At 35.9% G+C, this 14,854-nt stretch overlaps 1 pseudogene; it reads left to right on the top strand.

Moving 5' to 3' along the window:
- The window catches only part of LOC104985904, a 12,816-nt pseudogene extending 2,766 nt beyond the window's left edge, over positions 1-10,050 (top strand).
- Positions 10,051-14,854: the final 4,804 nt, after the last annotated feature.

Here is a 14,854-nt window from a genome sequence, read left to right as displayed (position 1 = left end):
ACTATTCAACACAGTTTTGGAAGTTTTGGCCACAGCAATCAGAGCAGAAAAAGAAATAAAAGGAATCCAAATTGGAAATGAAGAACTAAGACTCTCACTGTTTGCAGATGACCTGATCCTCTACATAGAAAACCCTAAAGACTCCACCAGAAAATTAATAGAGCTAATCAATTAATATAGTAAAGTTGCAGGATATAAGATCAACACACAGAAATCCCTTGCATTCCTATACAGTAACGATGAGAAAACAGAAAAAGAAATTAAGGAAACAATTCCATTCACCATTGCAATGAAAAGAATAAAATACTTAGGAATATATCTACCTGAAGAAATAAAAGACCTATATATATAAAACCATAAAACACTGGTGAAAGAAATCAAAGAGGACACTAATAGATGGAGAAATATACCATGTTCATGGATTGGAAGAATCAATATAGTGAAAATGAGTATACTATCCAAAGCAATCAAAGATTCAATGCAATCCCTATCGGGCTACCAATAGTATTTTTCACAGAGCTAGAACAAATAATGTCACAATTTTTATGGAAATATAAAAAACCTCGAATAGTCAAAGCAACCTTGAGAAAGAAGTATGGAACTGGAGGAATCAACCTGCCTGACTTCAGGCTCTACTACAAAGCCACAGTCATCAAGACAGTATGGTACTGGCACAAAGACAGAAATATAGATCAATGGAACAAAATAGAAAGCCCAGAGCTAAATCCACGCACATATGGACACCTTATCTTTGACAAAGGAGGCAAGTATATAGAATGGAGAAAAGACAATCTTTTTAACAAGTGGTGCTGGGAAAACTGGTCAACCACTTGTAAAGGAATTAAACTAGAACGCTTTCTAACATCATACACAAAAATAAACTCTAAATGGATGAAAGATCTAAACATAAGACCAGAAACTATAAAACTCCTAGAGGAAAACATAGGCAAAACACTTTCTGACATACATCACAGCAGGATCCTCTATGACCCACCTCCTAGAACATTGCAAATAAAAGCCAAAATAAACAAATGGACCTAATGAAAATTAAAAGCTTCTGCACAACAAAGGAAACTAAAACAAGGTGAAAAGACAGCCTGCAGAATTGGCGAAAATAATAGCAAACAAAGCAATTGACAAAGGATTAATCTCAAAAATATACAAGAAACTCCTGCAGCTCAATTTCAGAAAAATAAGCGAACCAATAAAAAAATGGGCTGAAGAACTAAATAGACATTTCTCCAAAGAAGACATACAGATGGCTAACAAACACATGAAAAGATGCTCAACATCACTCATTATCAGAGAAATGCAAATAAAAACCACAATGAAGTACCATTTCACACCAATCAGAATGGCTGCGATCCAAAAATCTACAAGCAATAAATGCTAGAGAGGGTGTGGAGAAAAGGGAACCCTCTTACACTGTTGGTGAGAATGCAAACTAGTACAGCCACTATGGAGAACAGTGTGGAGATTCCTTTAAAAACTGGAAATAGAACTGCCATACGACCCCACAATCCCACTGCTGGGCACACAGACCGAGGAAACCAGAATTGAAAGAGACACGTGTACTCCAATGTTCACCACAGCACTGTTTGTAATAGCCAGGTCATGGAAACAACTTAGATGTCCATCGCAGATGAATGGATAAGAAAGCAGTGGTACATGTACACAGTGGAGTATTACTCAGGCATTAAAAAGAATACATTTGAATCAGTTCTAATGAGGTGGATGAAACTGGAGCCTATTGTACAGAGTGAATTAAGCCAGAAAGAAAAACACCAATACAGTATACTAATGCATATATATGGAATTTAGAAATATGGTAATGATAATCCTGTAAGCGAGACAGCAAAAGAGACATAGCTGGATAGAACAGTCTTTTGGACTCCGTGGGAGAGGGTGAGGGTGGGATGATTTGGGAGAATGGCATTGAAACATGTATAATATCTTATGTGAGATGAATTGCCAGTCCAGGTTCGATGCATGATACAGGATGCTTGGGGCTGGTGCACTGGGATGTCCCAGAGGGATGGTATGGGGATGGTAGTGGGAGGGCGTTCAGGATGAGGAACACGTGTACACCCATAGTGGATTCACGTTGATGTATGGCAAAACCAATACAATATTGTAAAGTAATTAGCTTCCAATTAAAATAAATAAATTTATTTTAAAAGAAAATTAGATTAAAGGAATCTGAATTGTAAATTTTTGTAGATTTCCTAGGTTTTATGCTTTTATTATTTACAAGAACTCAGCACACCAATCAAATTAAAAGAGGCCTCTGGATAGTAGATACTTAATTAGCACCATTAAGGGAAAATGACCTGTGAAAATTCTTGGAACATATTGAAGGCTTTAAAATGTATTTAATCTATTTCTCTCATGCCTTCTATGGGAATTCACTGAGCATGATACTGTATCTCATTCTTCTTTTCATTTTTCTCTAATCTTTTGAATAACTTATTTTATACTTAGTAGCTTAGTGAGCCACTTTATGGGGACATTTTATTACACAAGAAAGGAAATGTAGTGTTTACACATAAGATTCATTCATCCCAATATTTCAGTCAGCAAGGTCAAGAAATGTCTATACTTTAGGGAAATCCTGATGTATCAAATTCAGAAAAGCTCTTGCAAAAATTTTGCAAATCTTCCATATGTTTCTGCCCTACTTCTCATGCTTTTCTATCTATTTAGATATTGTCCACCAAGTTTATTAATTCAATAGTGGTACAAATATTAATAACATATGTATAATCCTTAGAGTATTTTCCTCTTGGCTCTGTTGGCACATTTGATTCACTGAAGTACTTCCCATGAACCATGGGCATATGTTGTGATAAAACTGCATGTGGCTTATACAGGTTAAAAATCCATATAAAAACCATGTCCATAAAGAACCACAGTAATAATATCTTGCTATCCTTCACCAGATGGTGACTGCAGCCATGAAATTAAAACACGCTTACTCCTTGGAAGGAAAGTTATGACCAACCTAGACAGCATATTGAAAAGCAGAGACATTATTTTGCCAACAAATGTCCGCCTAGTCAAAGCTATGGTTTTTCCTGTGGGCATGTATGGATGTGAGAGTTGGACTGTGAAGAAGGCTGAGCACCGAAGAATTGATGCTTTTGAACTGTGGTGTTGGAGAAGATTCTTGAGAGTCCCTTGGCCTGCAAGGAGATCCAACCAGTCCATTCTGAAGGAGATCAGCCCTGGGATTTCTTTGGAAGGAATGATGCTAAAGCTGAAACTCCAGTACTTTGGCCACCTCATGCAAAGAGTTGACTCATTGGAAAAGACTCTGATGCTGGGAAGGATTGGGGGCAGGAGGAGAAGGGGATGACAGAGGATGAGATGGCTGGATGGCATCACTGACTCGATGGACGTGAGTCTGAGTGAACTCCGGGAGCTGGTGATGGACAGGGAGGCCTGGCGTGCTGCGATTCATGGTGTCGCAAAGAGTCGGACACGACTGAGCGACTGAGCTGACTGACTGATCCTTTACCATTTTTGCTCCCATGGCTACAAAGCAAAATGCATCAAAGAAAAATAGCTATAGAAAGAAAATAAGTGCAAATGTGTTGAGATAGAGTATTTTTACAAATCCTGAATATCTTAACCTAAACTTGAAATAGTTACCAATATTTTTAAATAGTTTCTGCCACTTAATGTGATGCATTTGTAGAAATAGAGGTAAGATTGTAAAGTAAAAGCCAATGCAATCTTTCCTTTTCTTAGCACTGATTTATTAATCCTTAGCTTAGCATTTCATCAGGTGAAATAAATAATGAATAATTTGGGGTTGCCATTTCTTCTTGTATATATCAAGGATTCTGAAGAATGAGTCTGTTTAAGTTTCCTGTTTGTCAAACTAATTAATTAATTTTCAGAAAATTATTCTGAGTTTGGTCCTGCTCATTGAATATATGTCTGATAAGTATCACATGCTTCAGTTTCAGAAGGAAATAGTATAGAATTCCAATTTGATGTTTAACTAACTGTATGCTTTTGCTTATGATAATTAATCTCTCATTGTCAGTTTCTTCAAAGGTAACAAAAGGTTATTTCAGTGAGTCAGTGAGATCAATGAGATAAGTACATAAACAGCATTGTCTCTCAAATAAGTTTCCTTCAAAATGGTTGCTATTGTTTTATAGTGGGACCATCTTCCTCAAATGTAATAATTGATTTTATTTGTAGGAATAATAAAGAGAACAGTATTTACTGTGTGGGAATGCATGCTTTATAATTTTATATAATTTAATTTTACTTTTACAAGTTAGCCATCACAATAATTCTGTGAAATATTATCCTCATTTTCACAGTGGGGAAGAAAAAAACATATAACTCAGAGAGAGATGTATTTTTAATCCAGACCTCTTGGAATGCAAATCCCCAATAATCTCACACAAATTAATTAAAATTAAGACCCAATGCTATATTTTTATAAGAATTTCTTTTCCTGTTTAGGTTAAAAATTATCTTCAAATATAGATACTAGTTAACAAACAGACATTTAGGGAGAAATATAATATCTCTATGGAAACCCACACATTCTAAGAGTGATTTACATGATTATATTTTTTTCCTTCATTATTCCTAATCATACGGGTTTGTGTGTTGATATGACTAATTTGATTTGACTCCCCTTTTCCATTAAGAAAACGAAAGTTTCCTTTTTTCAGAGGAGTCAGAAAAACAGAATTCTGAACTAACTTTAGGACTATTCAAAAATAGTCTTAAGGTAATAATCTGAAAGTAATCTAAATTGACTCTTCTTATGAATTTTTTAATACATTCATAATGAAGTTCTTACATGGTATTAGATGTCAGCAAGTGCAGTCAGCAGTGGAAGAAATCATTCTAGAAAAAAAATTAAGGTTGTTATAAATCCAAACTATTACCCAAGATATAAAATTTAACCAATATTCTGTTCTCTTCTATGACAAATTATCCTAACTTATAAACCTAACACCAATAAAAAGATCCTTAATTAATAGGGGAAGACAGATAATTGGAATTCTGTGTAATAATGCCAGAGCTCCACACGTGGCTCAGTGATAAAGAATCCACCTGCCAGTGCAGAAGATTCAAGAGACCCAGGTTCTTGATCTGGGGTTGAAAAGATCCCCTGGAGGAGGAAACAGCAACTCACTCCAGTATTCTTGCCTGGGAAATCCCATGGATAGAGGGGCCTGGAGGGCTAAAGTTCGTAGAGTTGGCAAAGAGTTGGACATGACTGAGCATGTATGCACCTTTATTAATACTGATGGTGCAAACTCTTTTGAGTTTATATTTGTTCATAGCATTACTTATGACTTCTTAGGAGTCTTAAAGTTAGGAATAGTAAAGTCAGTACATATAGAGAATGTGAGAAGCTAACTTTTGTTTCCAATTATATTGTGGAATTTATGGAGCTTCCCACCCATGTCTCACAATTTAGATAATAAGGAAAACAATGTCTCAACTCTTAGTAGACGTTTACATAGTGTTGCTTTTTCAAATTGTAGCATTTGGGGAATACTGGTGATCTTTTCTCAAAGAAGCCATTCTTATAATTTACTATGAAATAGCAGATGTGTCCTAAAAATCATTTCCAGTTATTTTATTTAACCCCAAATTTTATTTAACTCAATGGCAAATATTTGCTTATTATATAGATTGATTTTCATTTTCAAAGTTCCACAAGCCTAATTTGACACTGAGCTATCCAAGACCCTAGAATTCATTAAAAAGAAAGAGATATAAAGGAACTTGAAGGTTGCTATCTTAAGATCCTTGGGTCTAGAAAAAATGTGAATGAGCCATTGGTAAGGAAAGTATGAAATGATGACTTATAGACTTGGATATATTCTTTATAACATTACCAAAAACATCCCAGGAATGGTTGACACCTCACACCCCAGAAATGATTTACAGATTAGAGTCATAAATAGCTGTTAATTGCAGAGGATTGTTCATTGAGAACAATGACTTTCAAATTTTAAATATCTATCAAATACTTGAGTTGCCATACATTTGCCTACAGGAATTGTGCTTGTAAGGCTTGCTTTTCTTATAAGTGCTCTTAAACTTTTTTTCTCTAGTCATTGAAGATTATCAAAAGCATAGGTTCATTTTAATGTGAACATCACATTTTTTCCCAGTGCACTGGCCACCACTGACCTCAGTTGGAATTTTCCCTAAATCAGCAGCAGCTCTACTTTCTGCTATACAGAGGAGTAAATGGAAAGAGAGCTCAGGTTTGTAGAGGAAAAAAAAAATTGTGAGAATTTTCACAATGTTACAATAAATTACACAGTACAAATCAACAAACCCACACCTTGAAATTAAGTATGCTATTGTAAAAAGTTCTATCCTGACACTAGAATGTAAAAGCTACAAATCAATGAGAATTCACAAAATGAATGATATTGAAATTTGTTATTGTTGTTGTTATTCGGTCACTAAGTAGTGTCCCGGTTTTTGACACCCCATTGACTGCAGCATGTTAGGCTTCCCTGTCCTTCAGTATTTTCTAGAGATTGCTCAAATTCTTGTCCATTGAGTCAGTGATGGTATCTAACCATCTCACCCTCTGATGCCCCATTCTCCTTTTGCTTTCAATCTTTTCCAGCATCAGGGTATTTTTCAATGAGTTGGCTCTTCACATTAGGTGGCCAAAGTATTGCTGCTTCAGTCACCAACAGTCCCTCCATTGAATATTCATGGTTGATTTCCTTTAGGATTGACTGTTTTGATCTCCTTGCAGTCCAAGGGACTCTCAAGAGTGTTCTCCAGCACCATCATTTGAAAGCATCAATTCTTAGGCGCTCAGCCTTCCTTATGGTCCAACCCTCACATTCATACATGACTACTGAAAAAACTATAGCTTTGACTATATGGACCATTTTAGTAAAGTTATATCTCTGCTTTTAAATATGTTGTCTATGATTGTTACAGCTTTTCTTCCAAGGAGCAAGCATCTTTTTATTTCATGGTGGCAGTCATTGTCCTTAGTGATTTTGGAGCCCAAGAAAGAAAATCTGTCACTGCTTCCACTGTTTCCAAATCTATTTGCCATGAACTGATGGGACTGGATGCCATGATCTTAGTTTCTTAAATGTTGAATTTTAAACTAGTTTTTTCACTATCTTCTTTCACCCTCATCCAGAGGCTCTTTAGTTTCTCTTCACTTTCTGCCATTAGAGTGGTATCATCTGCATATTTGAGGTTGTTGATATTTTTCTGGGCAATCTTGATTCCAGTTTGTGCATCATCCAGCCTGGTGTTTCACATGATGTACTCTGGGGTTTCCCTGGTGGCTCACAGGTTAAAGCATCTGTCTGCAAATAGGAACACCCGGGTTCGATCCCTGGGTCAGGAAGATCCCCTGGAGAAGGAAATGGCAACCCACTCCAGTATTCTTGTCTGGAGAATCCCATGGAGGGAGGAGCCTTGTAGGCTATAGTCCATGCGGTGGCAAAGAGTCAGACACAACTGAGTTACTTCACTTCACTTCACTTTGCATAGAATTGAAATAAGCAGGGTGACAAAATACAGCCTTGATGTATTCCTTTCCCAATTGGGAACCAGTCCATTGTTCCATGTCTGGTTCTAACTGTTGCCTGTTGACCTGCATACAGGTTTCTCAACAGACAGGTAAGATGGTCTGGTATTCCCATCTCTTTAAGAATTTTTCACAGTTTGTTGTGATCCACATAGTCAAAGACTTTACTGTAGTCAATGATTCAGATATTGAAATAAACTGGTTAAATGATTTCTGCTACTGTTAGTTATGAAGACAAATAAAGACTTTATTGCTCTTTCATGGATTATACTAGTAGCCTGACAAAATAGAACTTCTATTAAAGGAATATTATTGTAGATAAAATACAAATATAATGTAAAAATCAGAATATACACATATAGATAGAGAGAGAATGCTAATAGTATATAGATAGAGAGATTTGGAAGAAAAAAGTGTTCTCCTGAAAGTAATGTTTTATTTTAGATATTGACATGAAGCAGGCAATGGCACCCCACTCCAGTACTCTGGCCTGGAAAATCCCACTGATGGAGGACCCTGGTAGGCTGCAGTCCATGGTGTCACTAAGAGTCAGACACGACTGAGCGATTTCACTTTAACATTTCACTTTCATGCATTGGAGAAGGAAATGGCAACCCACTGCAGTACTCTTGCCTGGAGAATCCCAGGTATGGGATAGCCTGGTGGGCTGCCATCTGGAGGTCGTACAGAGTCAGACACGACTGAAGCAACTTAGTAGCAGCAGTACCAGATATTGACACAATTTGGTTTTCTTAGCTCATGACACAGATCCAATATACTTAATGGCCACTCTGCCTCCTTTCTACTCTTGACTATCTAATAATATCTGAGAAGACCACCAAAACAGATACATGACCAGGATTCCTTTATTCCATTATCTGGGGCTTCACATGAGTAGGAGGTTGAGAAGGTGATTGTGAGTTTGATTCAAAACTTAGAAATCTGTCACATAACTCAAGATTCATCTTCCATGATTTTCCTTTTTGAAACATATGCACTGAATGGCCTTTTTCCTGACACTTTTGCCTTTTCTATATTACACTAGGAAATAATCATTATATGAGAAACTAGGTGACAGACATTAGGATAGGATGACTTACTGAGGTTGAAGAAAAGACAGAGAGTATCCCTAAGGAGGGGATCCTGTGGAGACTCTTTTTAAGAGTCAAGAGGTAGCTTTTCTCTTCCTGTATTTCCTAGGTTAAGAAAAAACATAGATTATAATCCTTGCTTTTCATGTGAAGGATATGTTGTTTGTATAAGACTTTTAAAAATATTTTTAGCCTGATGCCAATTTGCAAACTAGGGATTTTATAAAGTAACATTCTATGTGAAACACAAATCTGACATGTCGTAAAAACTTACTTCAAAACAAGTTATCTATTTAATTAACTTTTAAACAATCTCCTGAATTATGTTAGCAGGGCATAGTAGGTTTCCTTTCAGAGCCAAATCCCAGTGCTATAATTGGATAACCCCCTTTTCTGTGTTTTCTGTTTGTGTTTTCTCCTGGAGGTTACTCAAAAGAAGAAGAAGAAAAATGAGAAACTACAAGAAATAACAGAGTTTATCCTCCTGGGACTGTCAGATGACCCACAACTTCAGGTTGTGAGCTTTATCTTTCTGCTCATCACCTACATGCTCAGCATCACTGGGAACTTGACCATTATCACCCTGACCCTGCTGGATATCCACCTCCAGACCCCCATGTATTTCTTCCTCAGAAATGTCTCCTTATCATAAATTTCATTCAGAACTGTCAGTATACCCAAGTTCCTGGCCACCATTATTACAGGAGATAAAACCATCTCTTAGTGATTGTATGGCTCAGTTATTATTATTATTATTTTTTTTTTCATTTTCTTGGGAGTCACTGAGTTTTATCTTCTGGCTGACATGTCCTATGACCGTTACTTTGCCATCTGCAAGCCGCTGCATTACATGACCACCATGAATCACAGAATCTGCACACTGCTTGTCTTAGCCTCTTGGTAGCTTCATTCTTAACCATATTCCCATTAGTAATGCTCTTCCTTCAACTTGATTACTGTAAGTCCAATGTTATTGACCTTTTTAGTTGTGATTATTTCCCCTTATTATACCTTTCTTGTTCAGACACCAAATTTCTAGAGATAGTAGGGTTTTCCTGTGCTGTGTTTATTCTCTTGTTCACTTTAGCATTAATAATTCTGTCCTACACATATATCATCAGAACAATTTTGAGGATCCCTTCTACCACTCAGAGGACAAAGGCCTTTTTCATGTGTACTTCCCACATGATTGTCATCTCCATCTCTTATGGCAGCTGCATTTTCATGTATATGAATCCATCAGCAAAGGACAGGGTGTCTTTGAGTAAGGGGGTGGCTGTGCTAAACACCTCCATAGCTCCCATGCTGAACCCCTTTATCTATACCCTAAGGAATCAGCAAGTCAAGTGAATCTTCATAGGCACGGCAAGGAGGACTGTATTTTTCTAAAGCAAATGAAAAATAAAAGTCATGTTTTATGAATTAGACACACAGGAATGGAAAGCTATTAAATGAAAATCCAGGAATTTCAGAATCTATTAATATCCACACAGCCTCCCTAGATTCATATTTCATCAATCATATTTTTATTGCCAGCAGTTTATCAAGGATATTTGCATATGTATATTTTCCTTTTGCCATTCAAATTTGAATTCTTCATATATATATATATATATATATATATACACATATACACAAATATGTGCTTATATAGTATACAGTTTTTTTTTTTCATTCAATTTGTAATCCTTCTCTCATGTAGTTTTCTTCCTTTAGGGCTAGTTTTTCTAGTCCATTACTATGAGAGTGGTTTTATTTCCTTATTTGCAACACCTTTAATTTCATTATTTCACACTAATTTTTAGAAAATTAAAGTCAGAAAGAGGCAGAGCATGTACACACAGAGAGAATAGTGTTTTACAATCTCATCAGAAGTCAGGTTTTCTAGAAATTAAATGCATATTAAATCATATTTAATCTTATTTTTAATTTAGTACACAGAGACTATAAACATAATCCGACAGTCTTATTAGAATCTTGCACACAACCTCCTATTCATACTGTGGCCTACTTTGTAACTATGTGAAAAACAGTACAACTAAAAGAAAAATGTAATTACATTTTCTTGAGAAATCAAAAAACGTTTCCCATTATGGAGTTTAACACTTTCTGTGCTGTTGTTCAGTCACTCAGTCATGTCCAACTCTTTGCGACCCCATGGACTGCAGACTCCTTGGCTGCAGAAGACTGCACCCAGGTTTCCCTGTTCCTTACTATCTCCTGGAATTTGTTCAAACTCATGTCCATTGACTCGATGATGCCATTCAAACATCACTATATTCTTCTTCAATTCAGAGGGATGGTATGGGGAGGGAGGAGGGAGGAGGGTTCAGGATGTGGGACACATATATACCTGTGGTGGATTCATTTTGATATTTGGCAAAACTAATACACTTATGTAAAGTTTAAAAATAAAATAAAATTAAAAAAATAAATAAAAGAGACTTTACAAAGATTAAAAAAATAAAATAAAATAAAGCATAAAAAAAACCTATTATAATGAATAGTTGCTTAGGGAAAATTATGATACAGACCCTGCTTTGGGGGAATGCCAATTTTAACATATATACAATAACAATTCTTTTAAAAAGCCTGAAGAAACTGGTAACTTAAAAAACTTGAGAGCTGTGTGTTAAGTTTTTAGGTGGGCAATATGAGCAACCCAGGAGACAGTGCCTCAAATAACTCTGAGAAAGTTGAGAAACTGTTCCAAAGAGGTACGGGGGAAGGATAGTGTATATGTGATTTTGATATGCAATTAAGCACATATTTATTTTAGAATTTCTGCTGGTCTTACGAAGCTTCTGCCAGTCATGAGAAACAATTTGCTGAAGAATTTTAGTACTTTTCTAGATATGAGGAGATACAAGAATTGGGCTCATAAAATCAGCTCCTGAGTGTATCTAACTATCTGAAGACCTGTCCTGGCAGTTTTCCTGAAGCAGAGAGTGCCTCATTTCTTCTCTCTACCCTCACTCCTTCAGGGAATGTTGAAGGTCAGCAGGTGCAGCAGCACATGGTTTAATCCTTGTAGAGGTTATATGGCAAGTACCCATGCCAACTGCCAATTTGTAGTTGCTTGATACCAAATATGACTACATTTGCTATGTTTAGTTGTATACTTAAATAAATGCTTGATGTTAAGCTGGTCTTTTGATAATCAATAACTAAGGTGTTTTTATTAAATATCTTTCTCATATCTGTGGCTATTTTAGGAAAATAGCTTATACATACAATTCTTTTAATTGCCTCTTTAAGTGATTTGCCTAATCAGTATTAGAGAAACTAACAGTAGCAAAGTTTTACTATACACAAAATTGAGATTTTCTTGTTAAAAATGCTTATTTTAAGCATTAGAGTATGACATTATATGGAAAATGTACTGATTTGAATTTATATGAACAACTGTACAAGATCATGCAATTCTGGCCCTGAACATTTTTTTTCTGTTTTCCATGAAGTCAAAAATTGAAATAATAGGAGTTGCTTGTATATTTGTGAGATTAGTTGTTTGTCTGTTGCTTCATTTGCTATTATTTTCTCCCATTCTGAAGGCTGTCTTTATACCTTGCTTATAGTTTCCTTTGTTGTGCAGAAGCTTTTTGTTTAATTAGGTCCCATTTGTTTATTTTTGCTTTTATTTCCAATATTCTGGGAGGTGGGTCATAGAGGATCCTGCTGTGATGTATGTCAGAGAGTGTTTTGCCTATGTTCTCCTCTAGGAGTTTTATAGTTTCTGGTCTTACGTTTAGATCTTTAATCCATTTTGAGTTTATTTTTGTGTATGGTGTTAGAAAGTGCTCTAGTTATATTCCTTTACAAGTGGTTGACCAGTTTTCCCAGCACCACTTGTTAAAGAGATTGTCTTTAATCCATTGTATATTCTTGCCTCCTTTGTCAAAGATAAGGTGTCCATATGTGTGTGGACTTATCTCTGGGCTTTCTATTTTGTTCCATTGATCTATATTTCTGTCTTTTTGCCAGTACCATACTGTCCTGATGACTGTGGCTTTGTAGTAGAGCCTGAAGTCAGGCAGGTTGATTCCTCCAGTTCCATTCTTCTTTCTCAAGATAGCTTTGGCTATTCGAGGTTTTTTGTATTTCCATACAAATTGTGAAATTATTTGTTCTAGCTCCGTGAAGAATACCGTTGGTAGCTTGAGATGGATTGCATAGAATCTATAAATTGCTTTGGGTAGTGTATTCATTTTCACTATATTGATTCTTCCAATCCATGAACATGGTATATTTATCCATCTATTAGTGTCCTCTTTGATATCTTTCACCAACATTTTATAGTTTTTATATATAGGTCTTTAGTTTCTTTAGGTAGATATATCCCTAAGTATTTATTCTTTTCATTGCAATGATGAATGGAATTGTTTCCTTAATTTCTCTTTCTGTTTTCTCATTATTAGTGTACAAGAATGCAAGGGAGTCAATATATAATGAATAATGCAATAAATGAGATCAAAAACACTCTGGAGGCAATAAATAGTAGAATAACAGAGGCAGAAGATAGGATTAGTGAATCAGAAGATCAGATCATATCAGATCAGTTGCTCAGTCATGTCTGACTCTTTGCGACCCCATGAATCACAGCATGCCAGGCCTCCCTGTCCATTGGTAGAAATAAATGAATCAGAGAGGAAAAAAGAAAAATGAATTAAAAGAAATGAGGACAATCTCAGAGAGCACCAGGACAATATTAAACACTACAACATTCGAATCATAGGGGTCCCAGAAGAAGAAGACAAAAAGAAGGACCATGAGAAAATATTTGAGAAGATAATAGTTGAAAACTTCCCTAAAATGGGGAAGGAAATCATCACTCAAGTCCAAGAAACCCAGAGAGTCCCAAACAGGATGAACCCATGGCGAAACACCCCAAGACACATATTAATCAAATTAACAAAGCTCAAACACAAAGAACAAATATTAAAAGCAGCAAGGGAAAAACAACAAATAACACACAAGGGAATTCCCATAAGGATAACAGCTGATCTTTCAATAGAAACTCTTCAAGCCAGGAGGGAATGCAAGACATACTTAAAGTGATTAAAGAAAATAACCTACAGCCCAGATTATTGTACCCAGCAAGGATCTCATTCAAATATGAAGGAGAAATCAAAAGGTTTACAGACAAGCAAAAGCTGAGAGAATTCAGCACCACCGAACCAGCTCTCCAACAAATACTAAAGGATATTCTCTAGACAGGAAACACAAAAATGGTGTATAAATTCGAACCCAAAACAATAAAGTAAATGGCAACAGGATCATACTTATCAGTAATTACCTTAAACGTAAATGTGTTGAATGCCCCAACCAAAAGACAAAGACTGGCTGAATGGATACAAAAACAAGACCCCTACATATGTTGTCTACAAGAGACCCACCTCAAAACAGGGGACACATACAGACTGAAAGAGAAGGGCTGGAAAAAGATTTTCCATGCAAATAGGGACCAAAAGAAAGCAGGAGTAGTAATACTCATATCAGATAAAATAGACTTTAAAACAAAGGCTGTGAAAAGAGACAAAGAAGGTCAGTACATAATGATCAAAGGATCAATCCAAGAAGAAGATATAACAATTATAAATATATATGCACCCAAAATAGGAGCACCGCAATATGTAAGACAAATACTAATAAGTATGAAAGGAGAAATTAACAATAACACAATAATAGTGGGAGACTTTAATACCCCACTCACACCTATAGATAGATCAACTAAACAGAAAATTAACAAGGAAACACAAACTTTAAATGATACAATAGACCAGTTAGACCTAATTGATATCTATAGGACATTTCATCCCAAAACAATGAATTTCACCTTTTTCTCAAGCGCACATGCAACCTTCTCCAGGATAGATCACCTTCCAGGCCATAAATCTAGCCTTGGTAAATTCAGAAAAATTGAAATCATTTGAAGCATCTTTTCTGACCACAGTGCAGTAAGATTAGATCTCAGTTACAGGAGAAAAACTATTAAAAATTCCAACATATGGAGGCTGAACAACACGCTGCTGAATAACCAACAAATCACAGAAGAAATCAAAAAAGAAATCAAAATATGCATAGAAATGAATGAAAATGAAAACATACAACCCAAAACCTGTGGGACACTGTAAAAGCAGTCCTAAGGGGAAAGTTCATAGCAATACAGGCATACCTCAAGAAACAAGAAAAAAGTCAAATA

Source organism: Bison bison, unplaced genomic scaffold (assembly GCF_000754665.1).
Source record: "Bison bison bison isolate TAMUID 2011002044 unplaced genomic scaffold, Bison_UMD1.0 scf7180017864062, whole genome shotgun sequence".
In the NCBI taxonomy this organism is placed as follows: domain Eukaryota; kingdom Metazoa; phylum Chordata; class Mammalia; order Artiodactyla; family Bovidae; genus Bison; species Bison bison.
Note: the sequence above shows the minus strand (reverse complement) of the source record. Positions and strands in the feature narration are given on the sequence as shown.